The sequence below is a fragment of the Odontesthes bonariensis genome, chromosome 22 (assembly GCF_027942865.1).
Source record: "Odontesthes bonariensis isolate fOdoBon6 chromosome 22, fOdoBon6.hap1, whole genome shotgun sequence".
Taxonomy (NCBI): Eukaryota; Metazoa; Chordata; class Actinopteri; order Atheriniformes; family Atherinopsidae; genus Odontesthes; species Odontesthes bonariensis.
Genome location: NC_134527.1, coordinates 12,081,417 through 12,106,475, shown reverse-complemented (window position 1 = coordinate 12,106,475; position 25,059 = coordinate 12,081,417). Strand labels below are relative to the sequence as shown.

General features: G+C 40.5%; 1 protein-coding gene across 3 annotated transcripts in view; it reads right to left on the bottom strand.

Annotated features, from left to right (window-relative positions):
- The window catches only part of strbp (spermatid perinuclear RNA binding protein), a 77,698-nt gene extending 53,139 nt beyond the window's left edge, over window positions 1-24,559 (bottom strand). Inside the window, exon 1 of one of the 3 annotated variants that reach the window (XM_075455083.1) lies at window positions 24,472-24,559. The gene's annotated coding sequence lies outside the window, so the exon portion shown is untranslated. Of the gene's footprint in view, window positions 1-23,169; window positions 23,377-24,471 lie in introns of those variants that run through there. The other 2 variants (XM_075455084.1, XM_075455082.1) reach the window with 2 other exon arrangements.
- Window positions 24,560-25,059: the final 500 nt, after the last annotated feature.

Here is a 25,059-nt window from a genome sequence, read left to right as displayed (position 1 = left end):
TTGACTTTGAGAAAAGCTGCCGATAAGCTTCTCAGCGAAACTCTCCCAGCATCAGCCACTTTTCCAAAGTGTTTGTATAATACACACTGCTTAGCCATTCCTCTTCCACAATTTCAGCATTTCACAATTTCAGGGACTGAAGACAGCTGCAAGCACATAAGGGACCTACAGCTCTTCACCTCTACGTATACCGATATATCTCCGGAAAAGTTTGACAGTTTAAATCTAAACATATTAAGTCTTTTCCTCTCATCTGCAATAAAACTTCTTACATCCAAAACCATTTACTCCATTCTCTCTCATGAAACTTTACTTGTGAAACAAAGCAGCACTGACAGTTGGGTTTGTATTAACAGCGTTCTAACATGTTTGCTCACGGGCTTGTGATCGGGGTTTGGTGATGCCAAATCAACGCTGATTTATGTGCAGCAGCAGGACATCTTTCTCCTTATCCATATTTCATCAGTCCACCGAGTTTGAAAGCATCACATCAGTCTGTCACCCCTGTAACAAATTGTGTTAAGATGGCAGATGGCAAGAAGTGAGGCTGTAGAGAGCAACAGATTGTGGAAAATAGGGCAATACTAAAATTGGGGCCCTGGCATCAAATATCTAGAACTACAGCCTGCTTTGCTATGCACGGTTTAATTATTAGCCACGATTAATTGATGAACCAGCTAGTCATTCAATAATCTTGCTTGGGCTTCATTCATATTGTTGCAAATCAATGAGACAAATGCAGATTACTGGACCACAGGGAAATATCAGACTATCATCTCTGATTGGTGTCTATGTGAGGTGTTGGAAGACATCTTAACTCAGAGAAAACGGGAATAATCCTACGGCCCTCATGCCTTGCAGTACACTGCAATCAATAAATCACAAGTGTCTGAGACAGACTGTGTGACAGAGATGATCTGGACAAACCAGGTACAACCAACTGAAGATGGCACACCCTCCCACAAATATGAGAAGGCACCTTACACCCAGAGAAATCAAACCAAAGCAATTGTACAGTATTTACTGTGAGTTGTTTGGATAAGCGGTCACACCTTGCATTAACGCGGCATAGCCGACGAAGGTGTGGGTTTGTGTAATGGATGTTGTGGTCCTGCAAGACAAACTGGTTCCAGGGCTAGTCACAGTGTACATGCACACGTGCGATCAGAAAAATCACAGTTATGAGCACAATGCGGTTGGTGAACACACAAGCATATGCAAACTCTGTTGCATATTTATTCACAAATGCCTATACTGTAAAAAAAAAATAAAAAAAAATAAATAAATAAAAAAAAAAAGCTTTTTACAGTTAATTCTGCACCACAATAATTGCATCTGTGAGATCTTACTAAAGATAGTTTCAGTCTAATGCACACAGAGTTTCACACAGAAACTCATGCAGCTCTTCTTTTTTTTTTGTACCTACACTCACACACCAATAAACATATCGGGGCAATATGGAGACTTTGACATGTGGGCAAAATGGGGATAAAAATCACCGGCCAACTGATTGGGAGACGACCACTCTATCAGCTGAGTGGCTTGAAGCTTTGCATCTTGTACAATTTATTTAGTACACATAGTCAGTGCTTTCCATGAATATCCTGAATGTAGAGCAACTACCAAAAAAGTCAAGTATATCATTCAAAGCTAAGCAGAAAAGGACAAACATGAAGCAGCACAAGCCAAACACTGAATAGAATTAAAGCAGAAATATTACGCCATATGGATTTTTGCCCTTAACCTCTACATCTACATAATGGTGTAGATGTGTAGATCCAAATAGTGATGGAATTAATGAAAATTAAGTGATAGGAAGTGATGATAAAACAAATCATGGGAAGGTAAATAAGTAGTCTAAAGCTAGACACCATTATGAACCCCTGAGGTGGTGAAGGAATGGCACCAAAAAGGTCAAGAGTCGAGCCTCTGTGTGGGTGGTTCTTTTTCTAAGGCTGTACATGATGACCAACACTTTTAAATAATTATCTGACAGTTTATCACATACAAGTCGACACTTCCATTAATAGTTTGTTGGCATTTTTCTTCATCAAAATATTTCAGTTTTTTTCCACTATCCTAATATGATAAATGACAAGTTTTTTTTTTTTTTTTTTTTTTTTTTTCCTCAATCAATTCAGCACCCCGGAAATGACAAACATGGCTCTACGTTTTTACAGTGTTTTAATGAAACCGGCTATAAATGTCAAACTAATTGATAATTATTCACTCAGATTTTTGGTTTACATACATTTTCACTGCTCCGTTTTTCACCCACATGCATTTTTGACTTTGGGAGGTGGGCCTAAAAAAAAAATATAGGGGTGAAAAAAACAGAGCCTGTAACACTGACGCAGTTCATAAGATGTAGCAGCAACGTATGAGGAAAGTTTCCAATTCTTTCTTTTAGCGTAAAATTATTTTAAAAACACACATTAAAATGAATAAGACATGAAAATGAGCATAAGCATAAGTAAAGACTCTTTCAGTCTTTAGTGTTTGGTAAAAAGCATTTTGATAACAAGAGTTACAGGCATATAGTTTTCACAGAAAAACTCAATTCAATATGGCACTCAGATAGCTCAAATCATTTCTTGAACCATTAATAGACGCGATGGTCCTTAATAAACATTAAGCTACACATTTGTATTTGTTCTCTTTGAAGCACTTCTGCAGGGGTTAATGAAGATGGGCAGTACTACCAGATATCTAAGTCCAGTGATCGACACCAGTGAGATATTCAGCTCGTCAGTCGTAGACTGCCAGTGTTGGCCACTGCCACTCGAGCAAAGAAAAATGCAACTAAAAAACCCACATTAAGTCACCAGTCTTCTGTGAACCCATCTGAACATGTACAGAACCAGATTCAGTATAGTCCATTATGAGCCCCTGGACACACAGGATCCATTTTACAGACTTAACATATTTTTTTGAGTTCTTATCAGGGTGGGGACCTTCACCAAGCCTTTGTCTCTATATCCAGATAAAAGGACCCGTTTTAGTGTGGGTCCTCACAACGTATTATATGGGGATGCAGCCATTAGCGAGAATGAAATACAGCTTTCTTGTGCACCACAAATCAGTTGTATAAAAATATTCACATGTTAAGTTTTACTGCTGCTAACGCTAATGTCTCAGGCTTCCAGTGCTGACTCGGTACATTGTGCAGGCCGTGTTTTTGTTTTTGTTTTTTTTTAAACTATTATTTCACAATACGGTCAATGCCATCTCTAAACAGTATCACATTATGCCTAAGCTAAATATGGTGTTCCATCACTAAAATGACTTATTAATGAAGTGTGACATATTGGACAATTTCTAATTAATGATCTCAAACAGACCAATATATCAAAATAGCAGTTAATGAAAGTAGGCAAGAGATTTTCTAAAGCTTTCAGCCCAAGTGCAATCAACATGGGATGTACCTTATTTAATATATAGCTCACTCAATTTTTAATGCGTTTCACCATTCAATTTGTTAAAAAAAGATCAAGTGAAAATCCCCTTTTAATATTCATGCATTTTAATAGTAATTATGATGTAACTGAGTATCCCTGTCCTCTTTCTCCATTTGAAATGATTACATGTAATCCTAATCCTGATAATCTCTGTTCTTAAATCATTTTCATTACATCGACGCTCCTGCATGGACTCATCCAAATCAGATTCATTTCAAAGCAATAACAATTTGCTGAATTAATTACGGTCTTCTGACACCAGTATGCGTTTGCATGTGCATGCTGGAGAAGTATCCGAATGTGAAGACAACCGAACCATTCGAAAAGGTCACAGATATACACTCGCATGCTGCACAAAGCCCCGTGTGATCGCCACATAGATCTCTACAAACTCAGCCATTGATTTATAGTTCCAATCCAGAAACCACTAAAGAGTGAAGGAAACATGAAGAAAACGTGTGGAAGAAAAAGAGGGATTGAGGGCAGGTGAGTGGGTAGTAATCCATTTGAAGACACAACACGAAGCAGAATTCAGAGATGCCACAGGAAAACAGAGGTTGACAAATAATGCTGCTGTAAGGTAATATTAAAAAAGACAAAAGTTCAAAGCACGAGATGAAGTTGGTTGAAGGGACATTAGAAAGGGAGTGCAGAAAAAGTAAAAGGTGCCAGGAAGTTTCCTCATTCAACCCGTTGTTCTGCATTGTTGTGAATCAGGAAGCTTTGTTGTTCCTCCTTCTACACAAAAGCGAATCCAATTTAATCTCATGAGATGCAGCTGCTGCAGAGTACTTTACTGCTGAAGGCATGCCTTTTTTCCTGGAGAAAAATCAAAGCCTTCAAATGTAAAAGAAATGATCTCATGATCAGTTAAATTAAATAAAATTTAAAAAAGTAATCTACTTCCTTCAGGATTAATAAATGGTACTCTCTCTCTCTCTACTCTGCATAAAAGCAAGAAGTATTAAATGGTGAGATTACTATCCTTATGACAACATTGCAAATACTTCCATTCAAAGTGAAGAGCTTAACCCACACATGAACCTTGATCATCAACCTAACTGTAGTTCATACGTTAGCTCAAACCCTAATCAGGACCTCACACGTTATTATTTTATGTTATCAGCCAATATATAAAAGAATTAGGTCAGAGGCTTCAAAAATAAATATATTCATTTCCAGTAGTAGGTCTATGAAAAAGATCATTTGTAAAATACTAAGAAAAACTGAACAATCAACAGTGTTCAGCAATCCATGCTGCACCTGAATCATTTCTATGAAAGCCATCAACTTTAAGTACTTCAAGCGTGCGCAGTATATCTGAGAAATCCTGTATTGAAATACCAATAAAGGTTGACACTCAGAGGCACGAGAATACATTTCTTTCTGATGTAGTTGTGAAATCATATGTGCTACGGAAAGCATTATTTTTTTCCTGACAGATAATATACGGTCGGCAAATATATTTCAGTATGAAAACCCTGTGCACTTTTTTACTTTATTGAGTTATAGATGTCATGAAATCAGTAAAATATTGAAAGAAAATGGTACAAAAAATGAAAATAGAGGGAAAAAAAACAAAACAAAAGAAGAAAAAAAAACTGTTCTGCATTGTGATCAGTGACACAGGAACCAAACTCTTAATGACAGTGACACAAGATCTGTTCAAAACTGGTTGATCTCCAATAAATGCAAAACATTAGGCCCAGTCGTGTATCGCACTCAATATGGTCTATTAATGCCACAGCCACTCTGCAGCTGCTTTGCACCTCCCCTATGAAGTGTTTAATTTCATTCAATTAACCATGCGAGTGTTCGCAACTAGTGAATAGGATCCAGTCTTTTTACAAGTTTATGGACCACAGTGAGTAAAGGTGGAGAACTAACTTTGTGAATGCATCAGACAGAGCGCTAAAACACAACTTAAATGTAAGGGCAGTGAGGAAGAAAGATATTCACTCTCTTCATTTCTCTCACCAACACTTGTATCTATACACACAACCAGACAAACAATAAAGGAGCGAGACTGACTAACACTTGCCCTGGGCTTCAGACAGCAGCTCTTAACAAATCCCGGCCTTACCCAATCACTTCCCTTCTTTCTAGGTTGCCATAGCTACCGCCTGCCTCGTCTGTACTTTGGGAAGGGTGAGACTTTACCACTGTGTAAGTGTGTGTGTGCGTGTCTGAGTGCCGCATGACAATCCCACCAGATAGGGTCTTAACACTTCCCATCTATCAGGCTTACAGTCACACTCCTATAGGATGTCTCAGATGGAAAAGGTGTGAGAGCAGAGAGGAGAGCTCGGCTGAGAGATGGGAGTCTGTGGGAAAGTCACTGCAGTGTGGTGGCCTCACATGTGTCATCCCATTCAGTACCGTTACCACATTTAAAGTGCAAAGACCTACGCCACAATTTCTCCATTCATAAAAAGAAATCTGAAAAAAAAAAAAAAAAAAAAGTCTTCATTCAAAAAGTTTCTGAAATAAATATGAATGTGTTGTAATAAACTAGTATTGCTCCTTATATCTTAGTTTTTGTATCAGAATTTCTTTTCTTTTTTTAAATGAAACAAACAAAAACTAATAGTTTTCTGTATTTCATCTGTGAGTAGAACTATAATATAGAAGTGGGTGCGTGCGTTGGTACAGTTTGCATCGCTGGTTAGCCTTACAAAAACACAACCTTCCTCAGGAAAATTATGCATAATCATCGTCAGCAGAGTTATGAGCCCCTCGAAGCTGCCGTGAGAAAAAAAAAAAAAAACAATCGGAGAAAGTGTGTCCGTGAGTGAATAAGAGACAGAGTGAGAAAACCCCAGAGACTGCATGCATCCTTCACAACTTATAGGTCAGCTAAGTCAGGATGGAGCAGTGTGTGGCCTTGGTGCATGCATGTTTTCAGAGGTGCGAATTACAACAGATGGCATCTCGCAGATTTGAGTGTGTGTTTGCCATCCGGGCGATGACAAAGATGATATGAACACTTGAGGATCGACATATCACTAAAAAACGCCCACCATCTGCCCGCCAGCAGACAAACATAAACACAGTCTTCTCTTACTGTGCTATTTCTTTATCTCTCCGCACTGCTCCACTTTGCTCTCCAGTTCTAGCTTTCTGCAGTGCTGCCATCCGTCATCATTAGGAGGCGAATAGATGACCTGTCTGCACACTCTCTGTCCCCTTCACTCTCTAAAGAGGAGAGGAGAGGAGAGGAGAGGAAAAGTGGATGGGAAGGGGTGAGCTATAAGGCATAAAAAAAATTCCTGAGGAAAATGATTTGGTGACCTTTGATTAGAATGTGTAAGATTAGAACTGTAACAATGTTACTAATATCTCTGATCCTCCGAATCACTGTACCATCCGAGGTTCAATCCTCAGCCCGGCCATGTATCTAAAGCATCCTTGGGCCAGAAATTGAACCCCCACAATGCCCCAACATGTTCATTGGTGTGTTTTTGTAAAGGAAACAGCTTATATGTAACAAGAAGTGCCACATGAGTGTTTGTCTGAATGAGGAACACATTGTGAAGTGCTTACATGATAGGAAACAATATTATACTGATAAAATTGATTCATTGATTAACCTGGGACTGAAACTGTCAGTTTTTAAAATCCTGCAACCTTAAAAATAATAGATCATAATTTAAATTATATCAGCACCAAAAAAAAAAAAATCTATTCTGTCATATTGTTTTCTCCAATTGTGCCATGTCAACAGAAAATTAGTCAAGTCTAATATGCATACGATTAAGAATAAATGTCATGATTGTACTTATTTGTTTTAGTTTATGTGAATAATCCTTTGTGGTTTTACTCAACCTTATATGTCAATGTTGAGCAATCCAGACTTTATCCTGTGCCAAACACAGCAGGAAATTGATTGATCTTCACATCCCTAAAGGAGGACAAAGGATCAAAGCCAAAGAAGCCAAATATAGAATAGTGGAGAGGAAGAACAGGATGATACAAGAGTAAAGGACGGCAACAACTAAGATGGAGGAGGAGAAGAGAGGAGGGAAACATACAGATGTGGGGAGGACGATCAGAGGACAAAGTATTGTCTCCTGGTAATATGTAAAAATAACTCTGCTGCTGCTTGCTGCTTGGTGGATGAACTAACTAGGTCAGAGAATTCCCAGAGAAAGAGAGACAGGAGTGAGGGGGAGAGGTATCACATTGATTCAGGCAGTGGTATCAGTTTGAGGCAGAAGTCAGTCTCTTCACTTCAGGCTGTTAGGGATGAGGGGTGCACTTCCATTCCAAGTATTTCTACATCCAGCTATCCGTGCATCTTTCTAATAGACTGTTCAGCCGACCCCGCCCTCCCATATCTTGTTCCCTTGTTTACACCCTCTTCTTCACTTCTCTGCTAATACGCACATTCTTTAATCACACATACTTGCAAGCTTCTAAGATTCTGCTCCTGAGTTCATCTCTAGCAATTAACCTGACTCCCACTCACCCTCCCTCCTTCATTATGCCTTTTTTTCTTTTACTGTAATTCACCACACGACTACTACATGGGTAAAAGAAGAAAACCTAGTGTGTGTAACATGTGAATTAATCTATTAACAATATGCCATCTAATTATAAAGTAGTTAAGCTACGTGACACATACTGAACCTGCAATGATGGTGAAAATGACTGATACCTTAGTAGGAATGAGAAGAACGTATTAACTTATTATTCTGCAGCTTGTATTATCATTATCATTATGCAGACTTTCATACCTCACCATGTTGTAATAGTTATAACCGTCCTAATTCGAGTCACTTTGGTTGGCATTTGGAAACATTAATTAGTTTGGTTTTAATATGCTGTATAATAACTGTGTTAGTTCATTAACCAAAGTTAATTTCAGGTAAATCATTCATGAGTTTGGGATTATTCTTGAGAGATTTCTTATGTTTTGCATTAAATTCACTCACATCGTTTGCACCCGTTATTATATTCCTCAATTTCTGTCCGTACTTGTTCCAATTCCCACCCATCAAAGTCATGCAATCTCGCTTGTCTGAATAAGACCGCACAGAAGCAGGCAACCAATATTACTTTCAGGCATCATTCTTTTTGGAGCACCTGGAAATAGATTAACTATATGTGAGCATTATAAAACAGTTTCCAAGAGATTTCTCCTCATCTTCGCTTTTCCTTACCGTTTATACAGCAAACTGTGGGTTCAAATTCTAAGAAATACAGATAAATTGTTTACATATCAGGACAAAATCAACTGTTTCATATGCATTTTAAGTTTCAGCTATTGAGAATCACCCTGATTTAAATCAAATAAACTATATAGTTTCTTTTAGTAGTTTCTCTTCTGCAGTTTCTGATTGTTATGATATATATTTTTGGTCTGTGGTGTCTCAGGACTTTTACTGTTCCTGCAGCCAACTCCACAGCAATGAGAGGAGCTCATAAGCCATATACAATGTGTGCTGGTCAGCACTTCTAGGCTCTAATTAAATCTTTACGGATGAAGAATGCAGTAAACACACCATTTTACTAATACTAATAGTTTTTTCTAATGCCCCAAGTGACAAGTAATGTAAAACAAAGCACCATACAATAATTTGTAGCAATACTAAATCTAATACAATAAAATTAAGCTTTACTTCCATTCCTTATACCAGCATTTTCTCCCAATTCCATTCTCATACTTTTACATTTATCTTCTTCACTACAAATCATGATACCAACATCATACATGGAGGATAATTTACTCTAAATGAGTCAAGAGCTTACAATCATTAAGAACTAAAGTCCTGCGTGGATTAACCTGCAGTACTGACCAAAATGGGCAGAGCTGATCTTGGTTGGCTGACTAGATGCATCAGAAATAGCCTGAGCTGGCCACAGCATATGTAGAACACTGCTGCAGTCCTCCAGGATTTTACATCCTTGCACCTAAACTACCTGCTGTATAAGCTCCTGTGCAAAAGACGTTTGTGTAGCGCTCTTGTGATGCTCATTTCTCCCCATCTATATTTATATACAAGTTCAATATATATCGCTATGGTGCTGTGGTGCACTGCAGTCTGAAACAAGGGCCCAAAGACTACATTTAATCTATCCAAATGAACACAGAGCATAATACAGTCCTTGTCATGCTGAGGCCGTCAGTTTATGAAACACTGCACCAGTGTTGCAACAGTAGATCTTTGACAGAGAAAAAAAAAAAAAAAAAAAAAAAAAAAAAAAAAAAAGGACCACTTAGGGTCACTAAGAGACAGCACTATACTGACTTCTGTAGGCCTCCCATTTATTTCTGCATGAGTAGAGAAACAGAAATGTGTTAAGTTTGGGTTTCACTGAGTAAACAATTCATACTGAATTCCATAACTGTTAGTAATAAATGCAGCATTTATTGATACATTAAAGGGAGGCATAAAAAATATTAAGCTTGTTGAAACGTGTCCGAAACGCCTCATTTAAAATCAGTAACGACGTTGGTAACCACCGCTGGATTTCACAGTTGGTATACGATAAAACACTTCATATTCTGCACAACTAGAGGAAGGCGTAGTTAGTGCAGCAAAAATCTGCAGGTATAGCATCTTTCTTGAAGTACATTGTGATGAGAGTGTAGCCAAGACAATTCTGTGCAACTTTAGAGCGACCACAGCCTCCTAACTGCTGACACTGCAGTGTCCATACATATCCATTTGTTTCATTTGGATATCTGCATAACTACAAGGTGGTTCTAGGTTAAAACAATTCCGTAAGCTGCTGCTGAAAGTTTCTGAACAAAGCTGTGCATTGTTTAGAATCCAGTAACTGAAGAGTTTAAAGTCCATAAGTATTAAGCAGTAAAGTCACTTTATGACTGACTATGAAGGTAGTAAATCTAAAATCTTCATTCTTTGCTGAGACTTTGCTCTTTAAGAAATATCTTCCCACATATATTAATATAGTCTTACTGAAATCTCCAAATCTGACATGCATACAGTGAAGCTTGCAGATTTATAAGTACTATTTATGAGTAATGTACACCCACACACATTTACAAATCTGTCTACATCTACACATAGGAAAAGCTACTCTGTCCCCTATAGTAACAGCTCTTAGGTAGTGCTGACATGAAGATATAGTTTCCAAACAGCTTTAGATTACACTGCAGACAGCGTAGTTAACTTTATGAGAAAGGGGATCCTATTTAGTATAGATTCATGGTAGCAGCGCTCTTAGAACGCTGCACAAAATCATTCAGACACCGGGCTTATCTGAGTTCAAAACAGCAAATATATGCGATAAAGAAGGTTTTTTTCACAACGAGTAACATAATGCTAAAATGATAATGTTAAACAATGATAGTAAACAACTGCTGCATTCCTACAGGGCATCTCAGCCAAGATCAGGGGTTGAACCAAAAGGCATATGAAGAAAACACAGTAATTATCTACTTACACTCCCCACTCTTACACCTCTGTTCCCCAATGCTTAAACAAACGGCTGCTTTCTCTTTCCATCCCTTTTTATCAGCCGCATTCTGCTAGACTGTAAATTTGTCCATAAGTGGGTCAACTTTAAATCAATAATGCAAATAAAGACTGTAAGCCGTAACTTCAACTTTAGGTCCCACCAGGCTGAATATGGGACACGCCTTCTAACTCGATGTGTCTGGGCTGATATCTTTGTCATCTTAATTGAATGTATTTAGAAAACCACTTGTCTCTCAAGTTTTGCAGGTTTGTCCATTAAGGTAGCATGACTTGTTTTTGTTTTTTTAAGCTTCAGACAGGTCTCAAAAGAGATATTTCCAGTAATCTGTCAGGCGCACAGCTATGCTAGTGAAGGGAAGTTGTTGACAGTCCATTTCCATACTTATTACTTAGCTTTTTTCCCCTGACATGCCCTCAGATTCCTTGCTGCTTATGTTTAGCTATCTGCACCTTTTTGTGGTCATCAAAACAACTGTTGAGAATAGCCATTCCTCCCAGCATCAATTTGTGTAACCAAACGGGATTTGTTTCCCATTATTTTTTAAAGCAGGACTTAATTTCCTGTGCTTTCTCTCCCCTACCATAGTCAAAACATTGCTTGAATACAAATACTATATCTATCCTTTTCAAACTGGTGAAGCTTTGGTGCTTTAGTTATGAGCAATTGGATATTAGTGACATTTAGGACCACAAATGGCTTTATTTGGAGCGTACAAAAACATGTGAAATCATCCAAAATAGCAGTGAACTCTCCTCATTGGTTCCAATTGCTCAAACGATGTATTGATATATGCCCATCACAACTTATTTCTTCATAGATAAACTGTGATTTAATACATTTTACGAGTCACTCTGTTGTAACTTCACTGTTACAAATAAGTATCACAAACAGACACGGAATGAAAAAAAAAAAAGTAGATTATTCAGATGATGCATAAATTGGAGCCTTATACAAAATTACAGCTGTGCAGTGCACATTATCACATAATAGTTCTGAGGTACACATGGCTCTCCGATATCAGAAAGCAGTTCTAACTGATATATTCAGCACCATAAAGAGCTAATAAACCCAGAGTAAACATACGTATCACACAGGAAAGTTCTACGTGTTTAGAAGAATCAGTTCAAAGTTGGTCACAAGGACAATACAACAACTAACTCACGAGAGTTTAAAGAGATTCTCCAGCAGCTTGTGAAGCTGCAAATGGAAGGCCAGAGTGTCAAATAAATGCACATTTAATCAGTTTCAAAATCACACTGTACCGTTTATCATTTTTACTTTTGAACTAATTTCCTCAGAATGCTACCAGAAAACCAGAATCAAATATTTTTAGCAAGTCTTCAAAATTTAAGTCTCAATACTGACTTACTACATTATATAACTTTAGTTAAGGCCCGGTCACACATCCCTCCACGGGCATATCGCGGCCGAATCACGGCCAAAAATTTCTGCCCGTGAAGCAGACGCTGTGGAAAATGTGCAAAATTGGCTTACCCGCGGTTTACCTGTGGTATGCCCGCGGAACAGACGATGGCGACTGTTCCGCGTCCTTATCGCGGGTGAAGCGCGGCGGTACCGCGGCCTACCACGGGTATAATAAAGCAGCCGAACCGGGCTGTAGAAATCATAACCGCTCACCATGAGACGATCGTACAGCCCCAGCTCAGGTCTCCTGCCAATCCAGTCGCGCACCCAGATGTTCCGGACCACCATCCTCCTCCTCCTTCGTCTTCTTCGGTCAATGAGGAGCTGATGGATCTGTAACACTTGGTTCTGATGCTGCTGGAGCAGCAAGACGAGGTCATTACTGTGACGGGGATCCATGTTCACCCCTTGACGTCTGGAGCACAACTGACGAATGCTCGGCAAATCGCGGAGAAAGGCGTTTGTCCGTGCTTACACGCGGTACACACGCTAATGCACGTGATAACAACGCGGTACAGACGCGGAACAAACGTGTTATGACCGTGCTCCACCCGCGATTACCCGCTGATCCTACCGCGTGTAACCACGTCTTAACCGTATCGCAAGCCAAAGCTGCCATATCCACACGTCGAGAGCACGCGCTATATATCTTAACGATCGCGTTCTGTTTTCTTATATCACGCGTGGTATAAGGACACCCGTAAAAAGCGCCCCTTTTCCTCCTTACGGGACGCGCTGTATAATGCTTAAGCACACGTGCCGAAAGACACCACGCGTCCTCTAGATGGCCAGTGCCACACTGAACTTACCTTTACACAGGGGATGTTCCACCTTGATTATTATGTTTTATTATATATAATATACAAAGACATAGGCGCAGTGTGCAGTTGCAACACTGACAGCAATGTCCAACACATGTTAAAATGATGTAGCATAAAATAATAAGACACATACAAGGCAATTTAGGCACACCAAGATGTTAAAAGCAGTGGCTTAAGACAAGAAGCTAAAAACTTGGGGAAGAAAAACACCCTACAGTCACGAGGTCAGCATCATTTCGGCACGCGTGCTCAAGCATTATACAGCGCGTCCCGTAAGGAGGAAAAGGGGCGCTTTTTACGGGTGTCCTTATACCACGCGTGATATAAGCAAACAGAACGCGATCGTTAAGATATATAGCGCGTGCTCTCGACGTGTGGATATGGCAGCTTTGGCTTGCGATATAACCGCGGCCGTAGCACGTCCCAGCACGTTCGTTCCGCGTCTGTACCGCGTCTTTACCGCGTGTGTACAACGTGTACCGCCCGCGATTACCCGCGGTCTAAAGTTTTGGGCAGCCCAAAACTTTTTCGCGCGGCCAACCGCGTGTGAATTTCTTACCGCGTGTAACGACGGGTGAAGTACGGCTGTATCGCGTCTCAATCGCGACCTCAAAGCGTCCAACAGCGTCTGCTTCACGGGCAGACAGTTTTGGCCGTGATTCGGCCGCGATATGCCCGTGGAGGACATGTGTGACCGGGCCTTTAGAGATCATATAGGCAAGGCAAGTTTATTTGTAGAGAAGCCAAGAAGCCAAATAAAATCATTCCATAAAACATAAAAAAATAATCATTAATTAATTAAACTAAAAGCAAAGAGTGCAGATAAAATACTTTCAGGTGTCATATGCACAGCTAAAAAGAACTGTTTTCAGCCTGGATTTAAACATTGTCAGAGTTGAGGCCTGTCTCACATCTTCTGGAAGACTGTTCCAGATTTTAGGAGCATAAAACTGAAACGCAGCCTCACCTTGTTTAGTCCTGACTCTGGGCACCAGCAGGAGACCCCTCCCTGAGGTTCTCAGAGTCAGAGTTGGTTCATATGGCTCTAACATGTCAGAGATGTACTTTGGCGCTAGACCATGAAGAGACTTGTACACAAGCAGAGCTGTTTTAAAGTCTATTCTCTGAGCGACAGGAAGCCAGTGCAGAGACCTGAGCACTGGACTAATATGGTCGCATTTCCTGGTTCTAGTCAGGACTCGAGCAGCAGCATTAAGACTGCGGCTACACGAAAACGTTTTTCACTGTAAACGATACTTTTTCTTATCGTTTCGCTGTCGCGGCCACACGGAGCCGGCGTTCCCACTACCCCAAAACGATAGTTTTTGAGAACGGGTTCCAGAGTGGGAAAGTTTGAAAACGGCCTCGTTTCGTTTCCATTGTTACAGCTAAAACGTTTTTGCGTCAGTCAAACGTTGACGCTGTGAGCCAATTTTAACACTTCTCTATTGTCTCACAGCGTGGCGTGACACAGTGGCGTGTGTACTGCATCGTTTCATCGTTTTCATCCGTTTTCGTCTGGACCTGAGTCTTTACAGCAGCGCGTTGCCGTGTGGTCGCAAGAATTTTCGTACCCGTTTTCAAAAAAAACCTTGTTTCGTTTTCATGTAGCCGTACCCTAAGCATTGTCCCATCAACATTAGTATCAAGGCACATTTCCTTTAATCAAAGGACATTAACTAATGTCACAGTCTTTGTAATGTTACAATTCCCACTTACGGCTCATTTAAACTGTGCCACCACGTCACACAACTTACGAACTATGTTAAATATGTGAATAATTATAAATCCTTAGTGTCAGGTTTTGTTGTTTTTTTAAATCACTTATAGACTATAAAAGGTACAGTTTAGTCTTCTTAGCAGAGCTAGGGTTTACTTTCCACAGGTTAAATGGTCACAGATGGTGAGTGGGCCTATACTATCAGATCATTTAACCACCATCATGTCAGGATGTCAAAGCAGAGATGTCGGGGCCTCTTTGGATAAGGACCAGAGCGGTTTGTTGCAGGGAAGATAGCAAACTGTCCAGCTTTCTTAAAAAGTTGTTTCTTGCCTCGTGAGTCATTTGTGAAACAAGGTTTTCACTTGATGCCCACACTCGCTCAGCCTGCAAGCTAGTCCAAGCTCAGTATGTGGTAACTGAAGTGAGACTGCTACTCTGATAATGTCATAGAGCCTAATGTTAACCTCACATTCCATTTCAGATCAATCTTAACTGGACCTTTGAATGAGTCCTCACCAAATCTGTAGTCAAGTCAGTTTCAAATCACAGGCACGTGTTCAACCCCTGCACTTCATGAGGTTTAGACTTTTTTTGTGTTTCTCTTAGGCTGACAAGAGAAACTCTTAAAGTGATAGTTCGGAGTAGTTTCACCCTAGGGTCATTTGAACCGTGACATCCAGCCAAGTAGCCCACCCAAAGTTTTTTCGATCTTGGCTGAACATCAGCTGAGTTACTGAGTTATCCCAAATAGCTTAGTACAAGCGCTAACGGAACCTGGCAGTATCTCCAAAATTACCACACTAAAATCACATGCCATGACACCAAACTTCTACAGTAGTACAAATATGGTCTGTACTCACAAAACGATGCATTTGGAAGTTTGAAAATAGTCCAGGAGTTTATTATTATCAACACAAGCCTGATAGCTTCTCTGCTGCTAAAGCTGCGTCAACGTCACTTCCTTGATCTGGGAGCTTCAATGTAAGATGAGGGTTGATCTACTACTGTAGACAACAAAGCAAGGCTGCTCAATTTCTCCATTGATAAAATAAATTCACAACTCTACAACATAAAAATTCTTAAAAAAATCATGTAGAATATAGCATATACTTTGTTGTCTACAGTAGTAGATCAACCCTCATCTTACATTGAAGCTCCCAGATCAAGGAAGTGACGTTGACGCAGCTTTAGCAGCAGAGAAGATATCAGGCTTGTGTTGATAATAATAAACTCCTGGACTATGTACAAACTTCCAAATGCATCGTTTTGTGAGTACAGACCATATTTGTACTACTGTAGAAGTTTGGTGTCATGGCATGTGATTTTAGTGTGGTAATTTTGGAGATACTGCCAGGTTCCATTAGCGCTTGTACTAAGCTATTCGGGATAACTCAGTAACTCAGCTGATGTTCAGCCAATATAGGAAAAACTTCGGGTGGGCTACTTGGCTGGATGTCACGGTTCAAATGACCCGAGGGTGAATCTACTCCGAACTATCACTTTAAGCACGAGTTGAGTGGGAGCTGTCAGACAGAAGCTCTAATGAGCAAAGTTGGAAAAGTCAGCGAGTTGGATGAGAATAACATTTCTTTATTCCAATAAAATATCCCTGATTATCACAATTATTATTCACAGTTCACATAAGTGTTGTAGAGAAGTAAATGATTCAGTACTATTAAAATTCGACAGTACTGTCCCTTTATGCTTTTTCCAAATTGCCTAAAATTTCATCAAGGCTATTGTGCCGCATTTAGCCGTACAATAACCGCAACTGTCATGTGCTGATTGTGCATATGCACTTGTAGCAAAGACTTAACTAAGAAATCAAAGTAATCAGGGATTGTATTTTATAATGTGAACAGTAATATGGTGTTTGAATTCTGTGCCTGCTAGTATTTGATATCACAATGCACAAAATTAAACCAAGCCACAAGCTATGAGCCAGTAATGATGAAAATATTTTGGCAGTAAACAATTTTGATAAAACAAAGATGGCTTATAAATTCAAGCAAAACCATGTTTTTTTTGTTTTTTTTTTCCTCACGAACGCATCTCTTCCCCTCCTGTTCGTTCCTTTCACAGCTGAACACATATGCACGTCGACAGCTGACTGAATGGCGGTTGTGCATACTTACGCTGATGTGTGTGCCGGAGTGAGAAGATGAAAAGATCTCAGAGGAAATATGGTGGCGCTTCACAGCAAGTGTCTGCTCTCTAGCATGTATGAGTGTGTCATGAAGGATTCGCTGCTCTGCTGTATCCTCTGCTCCGTATCCTCATCCTCACAACATGCACATTGAACATAGCTGGATACAGCTCGGTAGCTTTAATGTAAATAAACAAAAGCATGTGTGTGCTTTACAGTAAGACTTCCAAAAGTTGCAGATACACAAAGGCCTTACAGTAAAGCAATTATATCAATCTCTTCTCAGCAATAACTCCCATTTTTTGTGACCAATTTAATCTGCAGCTTTTTTGCATGTTTTACAAGCGGTTTTGTCCCAGTGAAGTAAGGCTGAGGTAGCTGTGTCAACATGTGCCCGCCTTAGCACTGCAGATAATGAAATCAACCATATTTATTTGTCAACAAAAAGGAGCTCCACCAAGATATAGATCCATTTTAACAGTGATCCTAGGGCATGCCCTCTTTGCAGAGATGAAGGACCGGAATCCCATAAATTCCGCTTTATTCGATAAACATGTTCATCAGAAATCTCCCAACACTCCACACAGCATCTCCCTGGTAATCTCCATTACAAATTACAGGGGGATATGCCACAGTTTAACATGAAAGCAACAATTAATCTGCGAGCACCAGTCAATGGGTCCTTACAGTAGTGAATAAAAATAGTGCTTGCAGGCATACATATTCCCACACAAAGAAAAAAAAAAAAAAAAGATTATCCTTGCGAGTAACAACCATATTTTTCCTAATTTCTCCGGGGGTGCAACAGTTCACGTTGGCATTGTTTTGTGTTTTTTAGCATCTACTGAAACAATTATGGTCTTGCATTCTGTTTTTTGCAGTGCTGCTCCTTTTTGGTCCTGTTGAATAAATCCAGCACATTTGTTTGTCCTGTACATGTCTCTGCCAACCTACTTTTGGCTCGGATGGGACAGCTGGTCAACAGCTCACTATCAGGGGTGCCTTGGCCCCCTGTTCCTTTACCCTTTCCTCACAACATCCCTATAAATTGAACACCAATAACCGGCAATATTTTTCACTACAAACACTAGCAAGTTTCAATCTGTGCTGCTAAATGTACAAGTAAAAAGACAGAGAAATCTATCAGTGCAAGTTTAAAAACACAGCATCACACTGTGATGGACCAACAGCTCCTCACTTTGTGAAGTCCTGGTAATATCTGTTATGTTGTTATTGTTTTTTTAAGACAGTGAGATGCATATTCTTCTGTTGGGAAAAAAATAAAAAAATAAAAAATAAAATGGGCTACAGAAAGACAATATGAAGACAAAAATAAGTCTTCCGTAAAAAACCGTGACAGTTTCCTTAGTGTTCTTCTACTGCCTTAAGCGGAAAATGGGGGTGAGTGCCTTGCATTACAGCCCTTTAACAATTTGTTGCATCAATCAAATTTTAATCAAACACTACCTGGCAACTTTCCATTAATACTCCAAATATGGTCTGTTTGGTTTCAAGGAGTGTGATGTTCCTGGAACTCTGAACGATGGCAAGCTATGGTTTCCCTGATCTAAGCTCTTTTTGACACAGTAAGCAGAGCTGGGAGATGAGAAGTGGGGCGGGGGGCGGGGTTGTGACTTTGTACGTGTGTATGTGCGTGCATTTGCATGAATGTGTGCGAATGTTAAAGAGAGTGGGAGAGGGGAAAAAGCCAGAGAGGAAGAGAAGAACGTCTTAGGTGTGTGCAAATGGGTTATCAACACGCGTGCTCTATATTAAGGATAAGCGATCTGGCCAAAAGACCATATGATGATCTTTTGGCATAGAACATGTGCCTATGGTGCACAACCATTGCTCTCCTCTTATATGCACTGTTCCTTCATATTCTGGTTATTGTGTGTGACTTTTAGCGTATAACTAAATTAAATAATCTCAAGACATGCATTTGCAAGACTTCATTTGTAATCTTGAAATAATGCACAATCAGTGTGACACCAGCTGTTGTGACATTTCATTTGAACAAACCACTGAATTTTTTAAAACGGTGCAGTCTACATCCCATCAACTTCCTCATCACATCAGGAAATAAATACTGAATATGCAGAGCGTAAACACATGAAAACATCCCTCTTTGAATATGTCCTAAATATGTGCTGTCCAAAGAAGCTGCAACACATGGAACAGGCTCGCCAAAACACTACAAGAAAGATGTAGCCCCAACACGTCAATCAAATGATCACTTTTACACTTGCTCTTATTCAGTCTAATGAGAATGCGGTTTGCAACCATAAAGGACTGTGATACATTCTGAGGTCCACTTCTGAATGTACACTGGCAACAAAAAAGGAAGATTAATGTTTTTCCTTCACTGTCAGTCACGAAACGTTCTTTGGAATTCAACTCAATTTCTAGGGCAAAATATTCTACAAAACCCACCTTGAGTGGTTTCCATTGCCACCTGGAGCATTTTTCCTTATGAAAAAAAAAAAAAAGTCAATATGCGATGTGCAATTCTCTGTGCAGAGCCAAAATTAACACAGTGCTCTGTGGGATTTGTTCTTCACTTGCCACACTGATTAAAGAAATATTGAACTCTATCTCTGCATAAACAGTGAATCACGGACTGAGCAGCTCTCCATTAACTCTGCTAATGACCTTTTATAGCAGGCCAAACCACTGCAACAGCTGGAGTTCAAGACACTGATTACACTCCAGCAATGCCATGTCATTATGTTAACAGCTAGTTAGTTAGTCCCTTAAAGTACGAGGAGGAAGGCTGTATTATTTTTTTAATCCATTTTACAGTGAGAGTTGCCTTTGTTTCAAGTTAAAAGTATCTTCACAAACGTTGCGATGCAGGAAACCTTACATGGCCATCTCCCCTGCTCTCTGCCTGCGTCGTTCTATCTGTCTATTTGTTTCTCCTCCTGTCTCGCATCTCTGTCACTCTGACCCGTGCCTGGATTCCACACAGAGGTGAAAGGAAACAGGAATGGCTGCAGTTCGCTGTTGGCTGCAGCATTTTTGTTTCTGAGAAAAGAAAAACACTAAAACACTGTCATGCACACTCACACACACACACACACAAGCAAACACACGCACAAATGAGTCAATATTCCTGTTGTGAATGCTTTGTTCCTTTTCTGTTTGGGAAGATGTTTCCTCAAACATGATGAAAGCCATTCCTGTTCCTGTGGATGAAATGTAGGGGGAGTGAGTCTTTTTGTGTGTATTTGCGTGTGTGCGTGGTAAACAACACAACTTGATATGGTCAGCTGGACGGATCTGAGTCAGCAGAGTGCAGATGGGTCCTCTATCATTGTGTGTGGAGGACTATTCAAAACAGTAGCACACTCCTATGCTGTCTGGCCCTTTGCACAGGCTCTCCTTCACCACAGCACCATTGGGACTCCCAACTCCCTGTTGTGCTTACTGAAACCTTGGCAGCCAGATTCCATATCACCCAATAAGGAAAGCTTTTACTAAAGCTTTAGCCAATTGGATTAGAGCTGCGTTTCCTTGCCCGACGTGACTCCAAATGTGCTGCTGTAAGCTCAAATCTGAGAGCCGGTGGAAAGACTCGTGTTTTACCAATAGGCACCAGAACACAATTGCTGCAGGGGCAGCAGGAAAAGAAGGAGACAGCCTGTGCAATTACTGTCTCTTCTCAGCTACTGAGTGTGTGTTACTGAGATTCTAAACTGTTTAAACTGAGAACATAACATAAAGCAAACCAGGACCTGAGCAGCCGAGGGGCCGTAACACTGTTCCCACGCTTACATAAAACAGACACAGAGTGGTCGTATAAAGACAGAGCTGAACCAAGGTATACATACATATTAAAGCATATAAAACTTACTGTACTTGACTTGGGTACAAAGAAAGACGTTTTTTAAAGTTACTGGTCGATTTTAAACCGTCTCTTCCTTTGCCTTTGCCATGGATAGTCCGTCTGCCTACAATAGCATTGTCATATATCTCTGTGCCCTTAATCTGGGTATCTAGGCACAAGTAAATTCTGTTCATGGAAATTAAATCTAAGCCTAAATCCACTGAAGCAAGCAATCCAAATTCAATGGATATGTTCCAATCAGCTGACTGGCAGCAGGAAAGCCAAACACCAACAGTCATGCAGAAGTCCAGGAAGCATCCAACAATTTTGATCAGTTCACTTCATCAGGTTCTTAAGTTTCAGGATTTTGATATTTAATAAAGTCAATAAATAAGTCTTTGTTTTTTGCAACCGAATTAAAATTCCACAGACGAAGACTTACATCCATCCGTTTGATCGGTTTTCACCGTACGGAACGTTGAGAAAGAGAAACTAAATAAAATAAATCAAACATTTGCCCACAGAAATGAGGAGAAGTAAAAATGGCCAGAGAAAACAAAGCTCCAATAGAAAACTACTGAAAGACAACAAGCGTAGTGATATAATGCAAGCTAAGTCTTCAGCTCCTTCCTCATCCTTTTATCTTGTCAATAACTTAGGGAGAGTTCATTGCCAAGTCAATGCTTACGAGAAGGCGTCTAATGGGGCCTGGGAGCTCACACAGGGTGGTAGACAGGTATATGCACACACGCTGTCTCAACCTAACCTGCGCCTGAAACTCAGAGTGCTTTCTAAGGCTACCCCCAGATATTTGCCCTATCACACTCAACTGCAGAAAGCAAACGCAGATGCACACACACACAACAAAGAGGTAAGAGTGTAAAACACAGACTAAAAGTCAGCATGTGAACACGCCATCACTCCATATCTTCCTTTCTCCGACACATTCAGTGTCCACTGTGTGCAGCACAAGAGGCGCATTATACAGCCGTGACAAGTAACAACGAAAGAAGTCTGCGTTTCCTCTCAGTAAAATCTACTATATCTGAGCGAGTGAAGCAAGAGCAGGGCATTTCAACAAGGACGCCCCACATTTGTACTTAACTAGGGCAGGTGTGGCCGAGTGTGTTCGCAGGGTAACTTCACGCAAATGAAACTGGGTGGAGCACACAAAAATAACCCAAAGGCAACAGGCCATTAGTCAAGCTTAGAGATGACCAGCAGATAAACCAACATGTTGTTAACACTGCCTGATCACAACAGATAGCTCAATTTTTATTTAAATTATTTTTTTTTTTTTGGGGGGGGGCAGTTACTCAAAACAGAAGCAAACTGTTGCCACATCCGGTGAACATCAAGAGAAAGCCTTTTTCCACCACAAAGACCTACTGTTCGGCAAGGTTTGACTGAGGCAGCAGGTGTGCGGATCTTTGCACGCTGACAAGCTGATTGGCTCGCGACGATCTTCCCAGTTGTTTCAAGGCGTTATGGGTGCTAGTTTACGATTAGTTCACAGGTTAAGGTATGCCAACAAGCTGGCTCAGCAAGAAAGGAGAGCAGCTCAGCATTTCTTCATCTTTACCATTCTCTCTGTGACGCATGCACGCGCACAAAACAGAAGATGTATATTGCAAGGAAATTACAGTTTCGGTTATGAAACAGTGCCTCAATTACCGACTTTTGGTTCCCTAAAACAGTGCCCCGTCACGGTTAAAAGGGAACTGAACAGAGCCTCCGAAAGTGTTTTTTTTATTTTTATCCTTTTGTTTCTTTGAGACACCTCATCCGGCAGATGTCCCGGTAACCCCGATAAAGTATTAAAGCGAACAAAGACCTGAAGAGGACTGATACACGTCTCGAAATACAGTGCGGAAGTGGGCTACCAGACACCTGCCATAAAAGATGAGCTACAGCCAAACAGACACTTTTTTCGTTTTTATCGAAGAACAATTTGGTTTGGCGACCAAAAATATTTAGCAAACAATCATTGAAAACATTCGGAAAGTTCACGCTCTTACGCTTGTGTAGCTTCTCGTTGTTTATTTGTTTTTCTTTAAAAAAAAAAAAAAAAACAGATCAACGAAAGTAAAATAAAAAATAAAATTAAAAAATAAAAATCAGAGAAATTTTAAATATCGTTGCCGAATTTCCACACGTCTTTACCTGCCAAAAAACGAGCGGCGGAATAAAATAGCCATATCACCTGGTTCAATGACATTTGTTTCTCTCGGGATGAGAAGCGCGTGCAAGCAAAACCGCCAGGAAATTCACGGGGGATAAGAAAGAAAACACAGCTAGAAGGAAAACAACCAACTTACAGTGCTGAGAGCTAGTTGTTGGGAGTCCGTCACTGACACCAAAACACAGAAATCCAAAGAGCATTAAAAAAAAAAAAGCTCGGTCCGACAAATGACAAAAGCCGTCCTGCCACAACGAGGAGAAGGCATACACTACGAGCGCCCGGACAACCTGGGCTACGAGAGCGAGCCCGGAGCCGCCTGCTGGTGTCTTCTGTCTCGCACGAGACAGCAGAAAGCAAAACGAGGGAGAATTCCCCTGAGACGAATGGTGGAAGTGCGCATGCGCGGACGGGGTGCTCATTCCGGTGGAGTAGGGCTGTAAAACGGCAAGTGCCAAAGTGCTGCATTTACTTATAGTAACAGATCTTATTGTAACGGGTTTTAAAGGAACACTACCCTCACGTCCCGTTAGAAACAACAACAAAAACACCACAGTAATGACTAAAAGTGACACTTTTCTATTGCTATATTATGCAGCTAGTGGAATTCATTTCAAAGACAAGAAATTTCAAACAATCCTTAATATTAAACTCAAGACCATTAAACTTATTGGGGGAAAAGAATGTCCACTGTGACATTTAAATGGTTTATTTAATCCGATTCATATATATATACAAACACAAATACTGGAATCAGACCATGTTACTTTATAACTGAGGCAATTAGTCAGTTATTGATGTTTGGTTTCAGCTTTATATCGGACGTCTTTGCGAAAACAACAACAAACACAAATTGGGCAGCTTTCGTGATTATAGCGGTAGCTCGTGTCTTTATCGGGACATTCCCTCTTCTCAGGAGAAGCATTACTCTCTCCCAGTCTGTCATATAAATAATTCAGCAATAAAAGCTTGCTTCTGCTTGACTGCCTGCATGCAGCACCAAAATCCTCCCCAGTGTACCGCATCGATCTAAGCGGGCGTTCCCAATTAAAACAAATCTCTAGGCAAAATTAAGTTCAATCAACATTCTTGTTTCGAAAATGGCTGTGACCGGTCAGCCAGATCAGCCAGGGATTACGAGGCTTCTGTCAACTATCAATAGCCATGTGCCTGCAAGGCGCAAGAGAGGGGGAGGGGAGGGGTGGGGAGGGGTGGGGAGGCGGGCGAGTGCGCAGAAGGTGCAGATCGAGGCAGCCAGCCGATGATGCTGTTTGTCCTGTCCGCGGATCGGTGGAGTGCGAGGAGAGCACGCGACGACAAATTGAATCCAACACATATCCTGTCCCACAGCCCGCAACAGAATCGCTGCTGAGAGGAGATGGGAGCTTAAAAAAAAAAAAAAAAAAAAAAGTGGAAAAGCTAGAAGAAAAGAGCATTTTACCTGCACCTTGCTCCCGTTCAGCCTACCGCTAATACTTCCCATTCAATGTTGCTTTTCCACGGCTGCCGCTCTCTCCGCGCTTCCCTCCGCTGGAAGGAAATTTAGACGACGGGATTTGTTCACGTGGCCACGCTCTGTGCTCGTAATTGGTGGAGCGGCACGAGCTGTAGCTGCTGGCTCGCACCTGTACGCTGGACGTTAACAGCGGTGCAGGGAGGGACTCAGGGGCCGGATGTCCACTCCCGCTGTGAATCTATCCTAATTTTTGTTTTTTATTTAAACACCTTGAATACAAAGAGTTGCAGCTCAAGTTGAATAATCAACAACCGCATGATGATGTGTAAAAATGTAAAAACAACAAAGAAAAATAAATGATAATCTTTCAGTGTGGGTTCTGTGAATTCTAAGGGTTGTTTTGCTGGTATTACTGTAAAGGACACAGGCTATTGTGATAATACCAAAGAGTAGTCCCCAAATGAGGCCACTGTAACATTAAAAATATTAGCTAAGCATGTATCTGTTACACATCTGTCAGTAGCATGACTGGAAGATTACCAATGACCTCTTTAAATGACATTTCAACAGATT